The 20021-nt window shown below is 38.5% G+C and overlaps 1 long non-coding RNA gene across 3 annotated transcripts in view; it reads right to left on the reverse strand.

Annotated features, from left to right (window-relative positions):
- Window positions 1–20021, reverse strand: part of LOC112205021 (uncharacterized) — a 207468-nt gene that overhangs the window by 114706 nt on the left and 72741 nt on the right. The gene's annotated exons all lie outside the window — the stretch shown is intronic.

A 20021-nucleotide genomic window follows, 5' to 3' on the forward strand; every position in this document is an offset into this window, starting at 1 on the left:
GCAATATTCATTTCATAGTATTCAATACCAATCTATCTTCACACTTTCCTGCTACCTTAAAAATGTCTGCCTAGAGTTCATTTAAATTAAGGTCCACACAAAGCAAGATCCAGATATTTTCTTTGGTTGGTGTATTCCATAAATCCTTTCGAAGTTTTTACAGTTTCTTGTATTTTTCCTCTTTATCCATGCCATTTATTTGTTTTCTTATAAAAATAATTTTCCAATAGAATTTTCCAGATTCTACATTGGGCTGTGTGCAGAAATGAGTTAGCATAGCAGGACGGAGACTACTCTCCATAGAAAGGTGTTTTTGCAAGTCGGCCCTTGGTTGATGTCTAGGAATTTGGATTTTGGAAATGTGCCTGCCATTCCATGGTAAGACTAGCTCACTATGCCTGGACCATTCAAACAATATGATTTATTCTGAACACCTGCTTTTCTTCCGGGAGTCTGGCATTTTGGTATGTGCCTGGCAGAAGATCTTTATGTGACCAGCTCCCAAAAAACCTTGGGTGCTGAGTCTCCAATGGGCTTCCTTGGGCAGAAACATGGCCTACCTGTTGCTACATTTTCATAGTTGGGGGAAGAATGGATTCTGAGACCCTCATAAGAGGGAGAGATCACCGGAAGCCGACGTGGAGATTCCCGCAGACGCTGCCAGTGTCTTTGACCCCTGGGATCTAGTGTGTATTCTTATCACTTCCCTGTTACAAATCTGAGTCATGAGCACAACTATATGCTAGCCCTATGAAACTTTCTAGGAAAACTCCAGATGGAGGGTGGTCTTGAGGGCCCTCAACAGAAGCCGATTATGTTATCATGGCATTTTTAACATATTCTTACATCCCCATGTTTTCTGTAAACTGGATTTTTTAAATATTGAGGCTCAATAGTATTGGGGGGAGGAGTAGATTAGAGGTGGGCTTGTACTTCTTTTATTGCATTATCTCAGGAGGCAGATAATAGCAAGTCATCTTCCCTCCAATTATGTTCTGATTGATCAGTAGATGGAAGCATAGAGTCATTTTGTCATGATTTTAAAGAAGTCGAAATATGTGTAGATAGGTGTGTGGGAAGCTGGTTTACCACAGGTGAGGCTGGACCAGTTATCGAGTTCTTGACTTTCAGTTCCATACCCATCCGTTTTGATTTCCTCTGTAACACTGGGACTGAACTTTGTAAACATTGCACATTTATTAGCTGGAACAATTTACAAAAGGATTGTGCTTCTCCTCCTGATCCCAATACTCTCCTTCTTATTCCCACAAGGAAGTAGTCACCAGGAAACTCTCTTCCAGTGAGCAGCTTCTTTGCCATAATGCATGGGGCTCCAATAGTACATCCATCCAACAAGTTTTGCTGGGCCCCCGTGGGCAGTTTCTTGCTTGCCAGGCCCAGCCTGTTGCACCTCACTGAACCCCTCTACCTGGGTTCAGAGCCACATCCTTTCCAAAGAGTCTGATCTCAAACTTGGAGATGGCCCTTTCCCAAGTCTCTTCTGTCTTTGGCATGCTCCTTCAGTCCCAGAGGCAGTGCCTGCTCCCCACATCTGTGACTGCCATATTCTTCAGATTGCTTTTTACCCTTCTTAGTACATGACCCTGTTTTACAAGCATCCTTTATACATGATATGCAGCCCCGTCCCTTCCCTAACATGAGGAAAAACAGGCCTCAAATCATTGCATCATCACTGGTTGCATTAGATACTCCTCAAATTTAGTCAGGGTCCCACTGACTATTCTGTTACCTGAAAGCTAAATTGTATAACAATAGCATATAATTTGTATGTAAAGTAATAAAGGGAAGGAGAAAAAGACAATAAATATTATTATTTATAAAAACAAACACACATAACAAGGAAAGAGAAACTATGCAAAAGCATAGAACACTCATTTCTGCTTATATATACATGTGCCATTATTCTCTTAGGATCCATTCCATATTTCCATACTTCTCTTGCTCTCAGCCAAAAAATCAATTAGTCAAGATTCCTTATCTGGTAGAGTAACTCAAGCCTTCATTTCTAAAGAATCTGAATCTTCAATAGTCCTACTTTTGATTGTTGCTTTGATTTTCACTAAGAACTTAATATAATGATTTTTATTTTTTAATTGACAGATAAAATGGTTTGTATTTTCTGTGTACACTATGATGCTCTAAAGTATATATACATTGTGGAATGGCTCAATCCAGCTAATTCACATATTCATTACCTCTCATAGTCCTCATTTTGGTGGTGAAAACACTTTACTCTCTCAGCATTTCTCAAGAATACAATATATGATGAACTCTTGTTGTCACGTGCAATGGACCTCATTCACTTATTCCTCCTGCCTAACTGAAATTTTGTATCCTTTGAACAACACCTCCCCAGCTCCCTCCCAGGATCCTTGATCTGATCTGTCAGCCTTTACCACTGAGCACGGAAGCACCAGGAGACATCAGGATCAACAAATTACTTGGTTCCAGTGAGTCCCCCTTGCTCTGTGTACTAAACACGAACCCAATTTCCTTTTGGTAATTTGGTAATTTCCATCCCCAGCCAGCAGAGGCGCTCTTTTCTTGCCTGTTCATTTAGCGATGGCTGTCTTCATCCTTCAATTCAGCAAAATCATTCTTGAATCCTCTGGTGGAAGCAGTCCCAACGTGGGGCCTGAAACCTCTGAACCTGCAGAGCTCAGCTGCTGGGCCAAGACATTGTCTTACGGCCTTTGCAATTTTATGATTACAACCGAGATTATTTCAGGAATTTTTTCAGAGTGAGCTTATTGCAAATTTCATGCACTGCAATTTATTTTGTTCGTTGACTTATTTCAGTTCTGAGACTGGCCAATGCAATTAGCATTGTTCTTACATAGGAGCACATTTGGACAACTTTGAAAGGCCAGTCTCCTACTCCTAAGCCAGCAGTGCCTGTTTTCAGCAATGCATATGCAAAACAGGCAGTGTTTCCCCAGAGCAGGATCTGCCTTCCAGAGGGCCCTGGCTTTCAAACTACCGCTCACTCTGTGTCAGTGGCACAAAATCAGTTTAATGGATTGCAACCAGCTATTAAAAAACAGAATAGGCTAAAACAGAACCGAATAGAGAACAGAGTAAGAAATGTCAGAGCACATTATAGGTAGTAAGGGTGTGTACAAATTTATGAAACTTCTCTTTGAGTTTTGAATGTGTATGTCGCATAATATGTCATTAACACAAAATGTAATTCTTACTGTGGGTTATGCTAAAAAAGTCAAGTTTACTTTTCTACAACTTATACCACGAAATGGCTAGTGCTTACACCTAAATGCAGAGAACAGCCTTGTATGGGTAATACAGTGATGTTAATTTAAAAGAAACACTCATCCATAGCTTTCAGCTTTAACTTAATTTTAAAAAAGATAATCGTAGTAACACACAAAACGCACACTCATATACATAAATTACTATCTCCCAGGCCACGTTCTTAGTGTGTTTTACTACAGACTTGTTCTTCACTATCTCAGTGACTCACCACCAATCCCCTTGGAATCGGCATTATTATTATCCTCATTTTGCAATTGAGGAAACTGAATCACAGAAAGGTAAAGTAATTTCCTGAAGGTTGCACATTTAGGAAGAACTGGAGCTAGAATTCAAACACAAACAGGCAGCCTATGTTTCCTTGGATCTATTGGCAAAGTTTCTTACCTGGTCATCTGGAGAAGAGAGGTGAATGGGATTTTGTTTAATAATCGTATTTGCATAAATCCAATTTATTTAAGTGATAGGCATAGTTGGTCTTGGAGTAAGGAGGGTGACATCGTGTTTAAATTGAGCAGCAGCTAGCTCCAAAACCGTGGCAGCACCAGTAAGAAGAACTCTGATATTGTTTGTGAATCTAGTGGAGAAGTGTGTTGAATGATTAGCAAAGTCTGCCATGGGCACAGAATCAGATAATGGCACACATGCCACCAAGTATGTGCTCTGCAGTCTTTCTCTAAAGCACTGTGGCCTAGGCCTAGGTTCTAGTTCCTGAAGATACAGAAGTGAACAAAAAAGACAAATGAACTTTCCTATACAGGGAAGACAATAAAGACAGATAATAAAATGAATAATTGAATACACATACGATTTTAGGTAGTCACTTTGGATACTAAGAAGGAAAGAAAAGCAATGCAAAGAAAAAGAGATGGCACAGAGGTAGGCAGTGACCCTCTAAGGTATCAGGGAAGCCATCTCTGAGGAAGGGAGGTTTACTAGGACAGAATAATTGTATTCTCATTGGAGAGAGTGACCCCACAGGTATCTGCAGAAAGAGCATTTGAGACAGAAGAAATAGCAGAGAAACAGGCCACTTCCTTGGCTTATTCAAGGAACAGACAAGACCTGTCCTAAGCCTTTCGGCCATCTATGTGTAATTTTAAATTGTACAAAAAGCTCAGAAGCATAGGCATGAGCACACTAGAAGAATCTGTAGATGAGGAAGTGTTTTTTATTTTTGACTTTTAAAAAAAAAATTATTTATTTTGAAATAGAGTGTTGCTCTGTCACCCAGGCTGCAGTGCAGTGGTGTGACCCAGGCTGCAGCCTCCACCTCCCAGGCTCAGGTGATCCTCTCACTTCAGCCTCCCAAGTAGCTGGGAGCCACAGGCTTATGCCACCACACCTGGCTAATTTTGTTTTTTTTTTTTTTAGAGATGAAGTCTCAGTATGTTGCCCAGGCTGGTCTCAAACTCCTGGGCTCAAGTGATCCTCCCACCTCGGCCTCCTGAGGTTGCTGGGATTATAGGCATGAGACACTTTGTACATTTCAAAGTTTTTTTAAAAAAAATAACTTATGAGAGGCACATAAAAGAAAAATATTAAAATACTTTATAAATTGTGTAAGTACCATCTCAGTTAATAACACATTTGAGGTTGCAGTTTGGAATTCCTTCTAGGTCTTCATGATGTGCCTGCTAAGAAGATATTTGCTCATTTCTCTGTGGCAACCAGAACCAATTTCAGAATAAGGTCATTTTTAAAATGTAAAGAAAATTATACATTATATGACACCCCATCCAATTTAGTTCTGTGTTCCAATGACCTAGTTAAGTGTTTCTCAGCTGGAAATGATTTCTTCCCACAGAAGACATTTGGCAATGTATGGGGACTACTGAGGTTATCCCAATTAGAGAATGGTACTGACATCTAGCCGGCAGAGGCCAGGGATGTTGCTAAAAATCCTACAGTGCAAAAGAAAGACCCTACTACAAAGAATCATCTGACTTGTAATGTCAATGGATCGAAGGCTGAAATGCCCTGATTTAGGTAGAAAGCACTGTTAACAAGTGGACACTGAATCCTTTGTCTCTGCTCTGATTTTCTGCAGTTGCCATGGAGACCAGGTGATGCACACATGCAAATTCAGTGGCCGTGCAGAAGTTTCAAGGTCAGGGCGAGGGAAAAGACAGACAGTAAATGAGACTGCAGAGGCAACACTAACAAGCAAGGTTCTGCAGGGGCTGAACATCACATTCATCAAACTTTGGAGTTTGCCCTCAGAGATCCCCCTCCTGGAGCAGGGGAATTCCTGATCTATCAACTTCTGTGTCAATATTCAGAACTACAGTCAGGAGGACCGGCTTGTTTTCCCTTCTTCTCCATACTCAAAATGACACTATAATGAGAGAGCTGGCTGCAAAATCCCTTACAAGAGATCATGGTCATCACAGTCAGAGATATGTCAAAGCACAGGCAGTGCAGCCTGGGTGGAAATGTGGTTTGGAAATTCAGAAGGAGTTTACCACTTTGATAACAGATGCATTGTGTCATTTCTTCTGGTGGTCATTTTGACATCGAAGCATTAACCTTGGATTTTGCTATTTCTTTCTAATTTTAATTCCCTTCTATTTGGCTTTATTATTAATCCTGAGAAGGCTTTTCTTTTTCAAAAAACACAAATATTTGGTATTGATCTTACCAGGGAGAACAGAAGAGTATGGCCATGCTACCTGAGAGGAGTTAGTGCTATTGCAGCATAGGATGGAACAATTGAGGCTTCATTTGTGCAGGGAGAGAATTCAGTCTTCTTCAAAGCTGATCTCTCTGTGTGTGTGTGTGTGTGTGTGTGTGTGTGTGTGTGTGTGTGTGGTGTGTTTGTGTGTATCTGCCTGAAAGCTAACACCAGGATCTCATTTTATCTGTAATTGAAACGTGAACTAATGGATTAATATTATTAGTCTGTCACCTACAGACAAAAAGAGAGTCTTCGGTGATCAGAAATCAACTTAATATACTCTAAGTACTTTTAACATCTTACACCATTTAAACCACACAGACACACGCATGGGGTGAGTGTAAAAACAAATAGACACATCATAGAAGACAATTAGCAATTTTGTCAGAAGTCTTAAAATATATTTCCACTATGCATTCATATTTCACTTCTAAGAATATATCCTAAGGAAATAATTTCAATGCTGCAGTTAACTATTGCTTCTGCCTGCCCTGGAAAGGTTGTTCCTTCTGCTACTGGCACCCAAATTCCCTCTGGGAATGTCTCTCTTGCCCACTCTCCATCCATGTGTTTAGGTGGGGCCAATGCCTTCCTCTGCTCAGAGAGCAGCCCCAGTGTCAGGTCTAAGAAATTAGTGAATTTCATCGTTTTGCATTGTAATCTGTTCAAAGCTGAGAATAAGAATCAGTTAAATTCTAAGCCAGGGATGTCCCAGAACGTTAATAGAACTGTGGAAATAAGGTCTCTTTTTAATTACATGTATTGCTGGAAGGATATGAGCTTGGAAAGGTAGGGTACCACCACACGGAGAGAACCTAGCTAAAAATGTATCTGTCACAGAAAATAGTAGGGCTGAGCATGTGAACCTAGGATGGACTCCAGGCCTCTCTCACCGTCAACTAGAATCTTGGCTTGAGGAAGACAGACCTTCTATGCGCAACGCTGTGTCTCTGCTACCAAGAATGTCACTTGGGAGATGCTCATAAATGTCTGTGGGATAAAGACTTTGGGGAACAAAATCCTGATGAGGCCCCTTGAGTACCTCAACGAAGCCATTTCTGAAGCCAATGTACTCCTTTCCAGTTATGACAGTTAACATATTCTTGTGTGGGTGTGTGTTTGTTTTCTAGCTTAAGCCAGCTTGAATTGGGTTCATAACAAATAAACATTTCAAATACAAGAGATGTCTGCACAGCAGACATTATTCACTGATACTCATCTCACAATTTGCTCTGTACTGTGTGTATTTTGTATTTCGCTAGCTGGCGAGGATGAACGTGAGACAGCCAAGTAAAAAGGGCTCCCGGAAGAACCTCCGTCCGGCCTGCTCATTGGGAGGAGTGCGCGCTGGGGTGCGGCCTCGGGAAGTTCGCGTCATTTGCAGGAAGGAGGAGCCTGGCCTCTCCTGTTCTGGGGTGGAACTGGGGATTCCATCTGTGAGGCAGGCAACCGGCTAGCAGGATTCTCGCTTTGCTGAGAGTCCCTGTTTTCCTTTTTTATTTTTTCTTTTCGCCCAGTGAATTTTATTTTTCTCACCCTTCAAGGTGTCTGCGAGCCTCATCTTTCACGGCCGTTTGACAAGAACCCGGCTTTTAGCTGAACCAAAAAGAAAGCCCTACAACAAATGGGGTCACTGTTACAGAGAGATGCTCTTAGATGCCATGCATTTAATGAGCAAGAAGTTTAGTCTTGTGTAGGTTGGTCCACCCATGCATTTCCCGGAACCCCTAAAGGGGCTTATGGGTGTCACCTTAATCACCTTAAATTTCTCTGAGACGCCTTGAGATTTTACATCCCAGGGCCAGTTTTTCTCTGGGTCCAGGGGATCAACAGCCCCTTTATGCCTTGGGATGGGATTTCACAATATCCCCTTAGGTCCACCTCCCTGTGAATCTGTGAAGTGAGTGTGTGAGGTTCAGCTCATATCCAGCCAGGAAACCTGTTTACATTTACAATGATAGAAAATAGCATCAGCATAAACAGCCAACAATAGATTTAATAAGAACTTTTTATTTTTTAGATGGAGTTTCACTCTTGTTGCCCAGGCTGGAGTGCAGTGGCACGATCTCAGCTCACCGCAACCTCTGTCTTTCGGGTTCTAGCGATTCTCCTGCCTCAGCCTCTCGAGTAGCTGGGATTACAGGCATGCACCACCATGCCTGGCTAATTTTGTATTTTTAGTAGAAATGGGGTTTTACCATGTTGGCCAGGCTGGTCTCGAACTCCTGACCTCAAGTGATCCACCCGCCTCAGCCTCCCAAAGTGCTGGGATTACAGGCATGAGCCACCACTCCCTGCACATCCAATAGTTTATTATACAGTTATTAAAACCAAGTTCATTTAATTCATTCACTTAACAAATATTTTTTGTGCCCTGTTCCCAGATTCCCAAGCTGGCCCTGAAAGATAATGGTTTAAGAAAATGCCTGCCTCCCTCTGAGTAACTGATACTTGCTTTCCAGTGGGAAAGGTGGATAATAAACAAGTCAATAAGCTAAATAATTACAAACTATAGTAACTCTATAAAGAAAAGGGAGCTGTGATAAGAAATAGAAAAGAGAAAGCCTATTTTCCACAGGGGTCATCAGGGAAGGTCTCTCAGAGGAGGCACTGACTCTGAGACTTAAAAAAAAAAAGGAGGAACCAGCCATGCATAGCACAAGAAAGTCCTTGTGCACGCAGGGAACCAACAAGTTCCCGTGTGGCGGGCATGTCGTGAGTAACAGGAAAACTGTACGAGATGGAACTGAGGTGGGGGCAAGGAAGGAGTAGTCTTCCTGGTTCCTTTCCACCTCAGTAAGGAAGCATGATTTATGTTTGTTTATTTTCATGAGAATATATCACTGAAGAATAAGAAAAATATATTACATGCATGCAAAAAATACATTATCATTCATGGATAGAAAGAAATGTTGGAAAGGAATACTTCAAATATTCAAGAATGTAATGGGTTTATGAGTGTTCTTTTTGTTACTTCTTTTGGCCTATCTACAAGGGACATATGTAAAAAGAAAAAGACCCATAGTTTAAACACAATGACACTGTAGAAAACTTAACGGATGCCTGTGTGTAATATGGTTGGCAAACACAGATGACTCGGCATGTGAAGCACAGGCAAATCCTAATGGGGGCTGCTCACCCTCCAGAGAAGCGGACCTGTCATTGCTGCTCTCCCATTAAGATGTGAGGTCATGTGCACAGATCCTCAAAGATGACTCTTTAATGGGATGTGGGCACCATGATATGTAATACTCCTATTTTCATATTGTGGCTCATATGCCATTTGAAAGCTGGCAGAAATAAGCCCTTGAGAACTGAAATGGCATCTCCCTAGACCCCAGAAATATTGTCACAGGAAATATTTGGATTGTGTTAATCACTATTGAATTCCCCATTCCCTGTCTTCCAATCAGCCCTTGTTTAAAGCTTATTTTCTGTGCCAATCAAAGATTTCTTTCAGATAATCATAAAAACTCTTCTTTGGGAACTAACAAATGTACTCCTTGGGTTTCACTGTCTACACCTCCAGGTGAATGCTGGAAGACATGATGTTTATCCTAATGCTACTCACTTTACGGCTGTACTCAGATAAATGTGAATTTGGTTTCAATCTTCAAATACATTGTCTGAGATGAGTTGTGTAGACCACTGCTCCATGATTACATTCAGGGAGATTCAGAGGTTCGTGATTGTGTCTAAGCCAAAAATGGTGGCAGTATATGATACGAAATGAAAGTGAGTAAAAGATTACATAACGGAAAATATGAAAAGTGAATTGCTCCAGGGTGTGCCTTCAAGATTGTAGCCAACCAAATCTCCCAACAAGAGAAACTAAAAGCATATAGCCAAAATATTTTTAAGCTTTTTTTTTTTTGGACAGAGTCTCGCTCTGTTGCCAGGCTGGAGTGCAATGGTGCGGTCTCAGCTCACTGCAACCTCTGCCTCCTGGGTTCAGGCAATTCTCCTGCCTCAGCCTCTCGAGTAGCTGGGACTACAGGCACACACCACCACACCCAGCTAGTTTTTGTATTTTTAGTAGAGACAGGGTTTCACCATGTTGGCCAGAATGGTCTCTATCTCCTGACCTTGTGATTCGCCTGCCTCGGCCTCCCAAAGTGCTAGGATTACAGGCGTGAGCCGCCGCGCCCGGCCTAAGCTACCTTTTTCAAGACATTGGAGAGCCCTAAGGGGAGGAGGCCATGAGCGACAAAGACCTCGGTATAAAGGAGCCCGGTTGGTGTCAGCTACTGTTTTGCACAACTTTTATCCATTAGGCACTTACCAGCTTAAGTGTGATGGGATGGGGGACTGTGAATCTCAGTAGAAATCCTAGCATAAAACAGAAGCAAGGTAGCATTCTCAGCAGCCTCTCAAGGACAAGGAAATAAAAATTGGAGTTCACGGTCATCAAGGTAGCTAGAACTTTAAAGACTAAGATCTCAGAGAAATGGGAAAAACAGAAATGAACTCAGAGATTCTTCTCAACTCAAGGCATTTGAGAATGCCTTATTTGCACAGTGAAAGAAGCAAAGAACCTGCAGAGAAACCTCATTAAAAGACTGAAAAGCTAAACATAGCTTTCAGCAGTCTCATAGTTTCGGGGAGATGAAAATTACAGTTAATGGTTGTCTTGATTTATGACAAGAGTGACACCATAGTACAGTGGCGGAAAGAATCATTCTTTGGATGTATGGTGCTAGATCAAATGAATATTCATGCAGACAAAAAATGATTCTTGAGACTTATCTAAAAGTTATACACAAAACTCTAAATTGCCTGCACTTCTATAAGTTACAGATGTAATGATAATCCTTCTAGAAAGGAGTATAGGAGAATCTCTTTACGACACTGGGTCAGGAAAATATTTTCTAATTAGTTCATGGAAAGTAAAAACCTTCAAGGAAAAAATCAATTTAGCTACATTAAATTGGAGAGTTTTACTTAACAAACAAACACCAATAATTAGCTTGACTATGGTCATTTCACAACGCACATGAATATCAAAATATCACACTGCACACATAAAAAATATCAGTTTTTGTTTGTCGATAATACCTCAATATAACTGTTGGAACAAAAATACCAGTAGGAAAAGGCAAGCTGTAGAAACACTATAAATATATTTTTTAAAAAGAGGAGATTCAACAGAAATGCTGGGAAATTTTGGAACAAGGATTTCCTACAAAGAAAAAAAAACACATCCAAATGATCACTGAAAGTCAGTATAGCAGTTAGTTAATTCTGGGTGTGGTGGTGACTTACAGCGTTGAAAAGGGGTCTTTCTTGGGGGCTAGTAGTATAGTAAGTCTTAATTTTGATGGTGGTTATACAAGCATGTTAACTGTAAAAAAATTGTTGAGTTCTACACCTATGATTTGTGCCTTTTTCTTTATATCAACTGTATATATAATTCCATTTAAAATCATTTATTTAAATTTTACTTTACAAAAGAGTAGGAACACTTCCACTTTCAATCAGTATGGAGTAATGAGAGCAGGTTTTACCCACCCACCTGATACAGACAAAAAAAAAAAAAAGCCTAGAAATAAAAATATTTAAAACAATAGATTTTAAGACATTGAACATTAGCCAACAAGGAACGCTGATCCCTGAGGGATGGAAGACAAACTAGATGGATACTACAATGCTTCTAGTTCACGACCTCAAGAGAGTATTCTTGTGGTACAGGGAAAAAGAAAGCTCTTTGATTTGAGGACTCTGAGAGACCAGCAGACCAGAATCAAGAGGACATCATACTGAAGAAGAGAGAGAGCAGCACTCTCTTGAGAGAGAGAAAGAACTCCCACATTCTTCAGGGGAGCCTCAATCAACATGAAACAGAATTTCGGTCAGCAGAGGAATGTGAAGAACTCCCTGAAGCCAGAGGAAAGAAATATTTGAAATAATTTGTGATAACCGTATTCAGGGCCAAGTGTAGTTGTTGTTCTCGCCAGCAAGAACAGAAAGCCTCATGCTTCATGGAGTATTACACAGAGTGCAGAATGGATCTCACTCAAGAAGGGACGAATCATTAGACCTACAATGAGCACTGTTCAAGTTGCAACTAAAACATTGTAAAAGTAAGTTCTAAAACTGACAAACTATTTTCATAAAATATAATGGCATCCCAGAACAAAAGCCAGGATTATTTCTAGTAATGCCAAAAAACAAAAACAAAAAACCCTCACCCAACTAGGTAAACTGTACAGTGTCTGGCATCTGATCCAGATTTATTAGGCATGGAAATAAGCACACAAATATGACCATAATAAAGAGGAAAACCAATCAGTCAGAAACAAAAGAGAACTGACACAGACGTTAGAATTATTAGACAAGTACATGAATGAAGTTGTTATAACTGCATTTCATATGTTCCAAGAGGTAAATAAAGCTATTTCCTCTCTTTCCCTCTCTCCCTCACATAAACACTGACACGCTCACACACATAGAGATAGAAATGCTCCTCAACTTACAACAGTTATGTCCAGATAAACTCAACATAAGTTATAAGTAAAAAATGCATTTAATACACCCAGTCTATGGAACATCATAGCTTAGGTAAGTCTACTTCATACATACTCATAACACTTTAGCCTTCAGTTGGGCAAGATTATCTCACACAAAGCCTATCTTATAATATAGTGTTCAATATCTCATGTAATTTATTGAGTACCACATGGAAAGTGGAAAACTGTATTGTTGTATGAGTATTCAAAGTATGATTTCTACTGCATAAATATTGCTTTTGCACCACAGTTCAGTTAAAAAAAATCCTAAGTTGAAACATTGTAAGTCCGAAACTATCTGCATATGTACGTGTATTTGTATATACTTCCATGCATATATGTCAAAATCTACATATCTACATATGTGATGAATAGATACAAGTGTTTTAACATGTAGAAAATCGTATCTCTCCCAATTAAAACTTCTAGAGATAAAAACCACAATGTCTGAGATGGAAAATACACTGGGGAGGAATAACAACAGACTAAGCATCACAGAATAAGAACTGTGAACATAAAACTGTAACAGTAGAATGAAATTATCCAAAATGAAACAAAGAAAAAAAAAGAGAAAACAGAAAAATGAGAAGAGCATCAGTGAGCTGCAAAACAATCCCAGTCACCTAATATTTGAGTAACTGAAGTTCCAAAAGGAGAAGATGAAGAGGGGGTGACAGAAAAAAATAGATTTGAGGATATAGTGACTAAATTTTTTTTCACCTAGTTTTATCAAAACTAGAGATCCAAGAGGCTCCATGAACCCAACCCAAAGCACAAGAAGCATGAAGAAAAATACACAAAAGCACATCATAATCAAATCAGCCAAACCCGGGGATAAAATATTAACAGCAGTCAGAGAAAAGAAGTATTTGATACAGAGTAACAAAATAATGATGAGAACCATTTCTTGTCAGAAACAAGACAAGCAAGAGGAGAGTCGGATAGCATATTTTAAAAACTGAAAAAAAAAATGGTTTGTATATTAGACAATTGTCTATCCGCAGAAAAATATTTTAAAAGTAAAGGCAAAATAAATATTTCTTTACACAAAAGATCGATAAAAGAATTTATCCGCAACAGACCCATACTACAAGGAATATTAATAGAACTCCTTTAGGCAAAAATAAAATGATTTCAGAAGGAAAAATGGATGTCCACAAAGAAATAAACAATACTAGAAATGATAATTTCATGGATAAGTACCTAAGATTTTTTTCTCATTTCTCATTATAAATCTCTTTAAAAGATAATTGACTATTGCAACAAATACAAAAACAATGTAATGTGAGTTTTATGTAAAAGTATGGCAACAATTGCAAAAGGTTTAGGGGAAGAAATAGAAGTACACTATTTTAGTTTCTTATACTTAAGCAAAGTAGTTTAAATCACTTTAAAGTATACTGTGATTGTCCTTTGCCACACCTATAACTGTAGATCATCATATTAAGTGAAATAACTCAGAAATGGAGAGTCAAATATGGCATGTTCTCATTTACAGGTGGGAGCTAAAAAATGTGTGCACATGGACATACAGAGTGAAAAAATGGACACTGGGGAATCCAAAGGGAAGGGAGGCTGGGAGGGGAATGAGGGATGAGAAATTACTTAATGGGTATAATGTGCACTATTCAAGTAATGGCTACAGTAAAAGCCCACACTTTGCCACACTGGGCAATATACCTATGTAACAAAACTGCACTTATACCCCTTAAATCTATTGAAAAAAACTACACTGTGATAAGTTACAGTTGTGTAATTTAAACTCTTAAGAATGCATCAAAATAACAAAACAAAGATTTAATCAGCAAACATAGAATATAAAATGAGATCATAAAAATATTCAATTAATCCAAAAGAAGGCAGAAGAGGAAAAGAGGAAGAAAGAACATTTGAGGAAACTATAATATAAATAGTAAGATGATAGATTTAATTCTAAACATATCAGTAATTATATTACATGTAAATGTAAAAATACTCCCACTAAAAAGGCAGATATTTTTATTTTGAATATAAAGGAAGGCTCAACTATGAAACCCACTTTAGTATAAAGAAACATATAGGTTAACATTAAAATAATGGAAAAAATTCCTGCTAACACTGAACCAAGGAAAAGTAAAATTGATACATTAATATCTCATGAAGTAAATTTTACAGCAAAGAATATCATCACAGATAAAAAAGTTTATTTCAAAATGATAAAATAGTCAATGCATTGAGAGGCTATAATAACCTTCAATATTTACGCTCCTATTAACAGAACTTGAAAATATATGAAGCAAAAGCTGATAGAACTGCTAGAAGTAGACAAAACCACAATTATAATCAGAGATTTCAGTATTCCTCCCCAAAATTGATAGGCCTAATGGAAAAATCTGTGAGAATATAATATACTTGAACAACACTAACAATGAATCTGACCTAATTGACCTTCATAGAATAGTCCACCAAAGAAGAGCAGAATACACAGTTTTTTCAACTGCACATTGAATAATCATCAAGTTAAACCACATCCTGTGCAACCTAGAACTTCAAGTTATATATATATATATATATATATATATATATAATCTGTGACCTTGGGGAAAAAAAAACAAGTTTCAGTTAATATAAAAGCATTTCAGTAATACAAAATATATGTTGTGACCACACAAGAATTAAAAATTGTAATCAATAATAGAGAGATTTCCGTAAAATTTTCAAATTTTTCAGAAATTAAATATGCAGTTTTAGATTTCTATGGGTCAAAGAAGACATTAAAAGGAAAATCAGGAAGAATTTTGAAATGAATGAAAATCTTAATACAATATCAAAATCTGCAGGATGTCAATGACCCAGAATTTGGGAGGGGGAAGTTTAAATGCCTGTATCAGAAAAGAAGAAAAGCCCTTCGATGACTTCAGCTTCCATCTTAAGAAACTAGAAAAAAACAGATAAAACTCAAAGGAAGCAGAAGAAAGAATATGTTTTTTAAAAGAGCTCAGAGTAGATGTCAATGAAATGGAAAATAGAAAAAAAAAGAGGGAAATTAATCTGAAAGCTTGTTTTTAAAGCATATAAAAAGCATTGATAAATACCTTTCACACTGATCAAGAAAAAAAGGCACACAAATTCATAATACCAGGGAGCAGAGAGATGGCATCACTACACATTCTAAAGACGCTAAAATGCTGCTAACAATATTACGAACAGTTATGTAGCAGTAAATTTGAAAACATACATAGAAAAATCTTGAAAAACAAAACTATTGAAGCTCAAGTTAAGAACAAAGAGCTAACTTCAACAGCCCTATATCTAATAAGGAAATTTGCATTATTAGTTTAAAAAGTTCTTTAAAGAAAATTCCAGTTCCAAATGGTTTCACCGTTGAATTCTACCAAATATTTAAGAAAGACACAATACTAATTTTACAAATTTACTTTAAAACATTGAAAAAAGAAACTATGAGGCCAACATGGCCAGAATACAAAAAACCAGACAAAACTTTACAAGAAAATAAACCTAAGGACTGATATCCTTCATGAACATAAACATAACAATTCTAAATAAAATTTTAGCAAACTGAATCTAACAGTGTAAAAAAATCATAGTACCTCCAGATCCAGTGTTGCTCATCTTAGGATTGCCTAGTTGCTTTAAAATTTATATATTCATCAATTATTTACTTCATATTAGCAAACTTAAAATGCAAAGTCATAAGATAATCTCACTAGATGTTAAAAAGCATTTGGCAAAATTCAGCATTCATTCCTGATTAAAATATAAATAAATAAACTTCTAACCAAACTAATCATCAAGGAAGATCCTTGCAATCTGTAAGAGGCATCTACTGAAAAACCAGTAGTTGGCATCGTTCTTAGTGGTAAAGTCTGAATGCTTTCCCCATGAAATCAAGAACAAGACAAAAATGCCTGTTCAGATCACTTGTATTCAACATTGTACTGGAAGTTCTAGCCAGTGCAATAAGGCAATTAAAAGAAATAAAAGGCACCCAGATGGAATGGGATTAGGAAAACTGCCTTTATTTATACACCATATAGAGAGTGGAAAAACTCCATGTAGGAAACCCAATCAACTCTATCATAAACCTACTGGAACTGCTTAAAACACTTGCAGGGTCCAAGCACAAGATTCAGCAAAATCAAACTACAAAAATCCTTTCAAAGAACAATCAGACATCCAAATTGAAATTCAAAGATGCTACATACTTCCAAAGAACAGTCAGACTTCCAAATTGAAATTCCATTTATAATGCATCAAAAATATAAAATACTTAGGGATAAATAATAAAAATGGGAAAGACCTACATTGAAAACTGTAAGATTTTGCTGGGAAAACTATAAATAAAGAGATCTATCATGTTCGTAGATGAGAACTCTCAATATTGTTAACATGTTGATTTTTCCCAAATCAATTTACGATTCAATGAAATCCCAATCAAAATCCATGAAGACACTTTAAATAGAAATTGACAAACTGATTTTAAAATTTATATGGAAAGGCAAAAGACCTAGAATAGCCACAACAATGTTGAAAAAAAAAGAACAAAATTAGCACTAATCAAAATCATAACATGCTTTTTATATAAAACACAACTAAAGAGAATAAAAATGCAAGCCACAGACTGGGTGAAAACATTTGCAATCATAAATTTGACAAGAAGTTTGTATCTAGAATATAAAGAATTCTCAAAGTTCAAGAAGAAAAAAAATGACATGAGTGAAAAATGGGAGGAAAATTTGAACAGGTGCTTCAGCAACATAGATATATGGAAAGCAGGCACACAAATAGGTATTCTGCACCATTAACCATTAGAAAAATAAGAGATTACTACATATAGAGATTACTACATAGAGAGAGATTACTACACATCTATTTAAATAGCTAAATTAAAAAGACGAATGGGGTCGGGCACAGTGTCTCACGCCTGTAATCCCAACATTTTGGGAGGCCGAGGCAGGTGGATCACCTAAGGTCAGGAGTTCGAGACCAGCCTGGCCAACATGGCGAAACCCTGTCTCTACTAAAAATACAAAAATTAGTGGGGCATTGTGGTGGGCGCCTGCAATCCCAGCTACTCGGGAAGCTGAGACAGGAGAAGTGCTTGAATCCAGGAGGCGGAAGTTGCAGTGAGCCCAGATCATGCCACTGTACTTCACCCTGGGCCACAGAGTGAGACTCCATCTCAAAAATAAATAAATAAATAAAAAGACTAATGTCAGGAATGTGAAAGAAACACTCCACAACGACTTTGGAATGCAAGTACTTTGGCAATTTCTTCGAGTTAAACATATGCCTAACATATGATCCAACCATCCTAGGCATTTGCCCAAAATAAATGAAAAGGTATATCCATAGAAGCCAGCACATGGATTTTCACTGCAGCCTTATTTGTGGATAGCCCCAAATTGGAAGCCAGCCAAGTGTCCCTTAACAGGTTAATGGATGCACAGAGAGTGGTATCTTCATACAAGGAATACTAATCAACAATAAACAAAATATTATTCAATATTTTAATATTGAATAACATTTTATTAAATATTAGGAATAAAATGGATGAAGTGTAAAATAGCCACGCTGAGTAAAAGAATCCAGGCTGGGTGCAGTGGTTCACCCCTGTAATCCCAGTGCTTTGGGAAGTCAAGGCAGGAGGATGGCTTGAGGCTAGGAGTTTGAGACCAGCCTCAGCAACATAGTGAGACTCTGCCTCTACAAAAAAATTCAAAATTAGCCGGCTGTGGTGGCACACACCTGCAATCCAAGCTACTCAGGAGGCTGAGGTGGGTGGATCACTTGAGCCCAGGAGTTCAAGACTGCAGTGAGCTGTGATTGCACCACTGCACTCCAGCCTGGGCAATACAGCAAGATCCTGTCTAAAAAAAAAAAATCCAGACCAAAAAAATAGTACGCATTCTATGATTTCTTTAAATGAAGTTTGAGAAAAATGCAACCTCATTTATAGTCACAGGAGGCAGAGGAGGGGTTGTCTGAGGAGGGTGGTATGGAGGGGTGTGAGGGAGGGATTACAGATCAAGGTGAAAAATCTCTCTGACCCCGTCTCTACTAAAAATACAAAAATTAGCCAGACGTGGTGGCACATGCCTGTAATCTCAGCTACTAGGGAGGCCGAGGCAGGTGAATCGCTTGAACCCAGGAAGCGGAGGTTGCCATGAGCCGAGATCGCACCATTGCACCCCAGCCTGGGCAACAAGAGAAAAACTCCATCTCAAAAAACAAAACAAAAAAAATCTTTCTGAGAAGATGGATGGGCTCATTGTCTTGATTGAAGGGAGTTTTTCACAGGTGCATACATATAGCTAAACTTAGGAAACTGCACACTTCCAATGTGCACAGTTTGGTGTATGTTAATTATACTTCAATAAAGCTGCTAAAAAATACTTGTCCACAAGTTATTTGCCACTTTTTCTGTTAACAAACAAAGAAACAAACAAACCAGATGTAACAGAAAAGTATTTGCAAATAGCTGTGAGTCACCAATGTTGTGGTTCCCCAAACTTTGGAAATCTTCTTTTATATTTCTTTTGTTGGTGGGAGAGGAAGCTTATTTGTTTCCTTCCTGGGCCCTGGAATTAAAATATGTTGTTGTCTGTGGAAGATACATGAACTCATTACTACCAAATTTAGCAGCCATCATCAATAACATCTCTGAAATCACAGTTTTCTCTGCTAATTGTATGATCTTCAATACTCATTAAAATAAATTTCTATTTTTTCACAGTCTACTCTATTTCCTAAAAATCATCTTTGTATTACCAGTTTGATGTTCTTTGTGGAACACAGTCAGAGCTTAATGTCCATAGTGAAGTGCCTGTCTCCATCTCATTTACCTTCCTCTCTTACCTCACACTTGCTGTATTTTCTCTAAATATGGTGGTAATTTCAAAAAACATGGGTTTGCTTCTTAATTTTCACTTCTTAATATTCCAGTGGATGGCCAGATGTGGTGGCTCAAGCCTGTAATCCCAACACTTTGGGAGGCTGAGGCAGGCGGATCATCTGAGGTCATGAGTTCGAGACCAGCCTGGCCAACATGGTGAAACCCTGTCTCCACTAAAAATACAAAAATTAGCCAGGCATGGTGGTGAGCGCATGTAATCTCAGCTACTAGGGAGGCTGAGGCAGGAGTATCACTTGAACCTGGGAGGCAGAGGTTGCAATGAACTGAGACCAAGACATTGCACGCCAGCCTGGGCAAAAGAGTGAAACTCCGCCTCAAAAAAAAAAAAAAAAAAATTCCAGTGGAGATTGTACCTGATTGTTTATTAAGCCTTAATGTTACCTCTGTGCTTCTAAAACTCTATCTAAGGATGATCTAGGCTGCCTTGCTAGTAGAGTCCTAATTTTTGTCTCCAAGTGAACGTCAGGTGCATGAGGTTTAAAAGGTAAAAAGCAGGGAAGGCATTGGTCTCCAGTGGCAGGTGCAGAAATGCATGTGGGCCTTGGTGGATGGTGAGCACGAAGCGGTGCCAGTTTCTGACTTCCTCCTGGGCATCAGCCACTTGGGTGCCAACATAATTTGCAAGATTTATAGC

This window comes from Pan troglodytes, chromosome 10, assembly GCF_028858775.2.
Source record: "Pan troglodytes isolate AG18354 chromosome 10, NHGRI_mPanTro3-v2.0_pri, whole genome shotgun sequence".
In the NCBI taxonomy this organism is placed as follows: Eukaryota; Metazoa; Chordata; class Mammalia; order Primates; family Hominidae; genus Pan; species Pan troglodytes.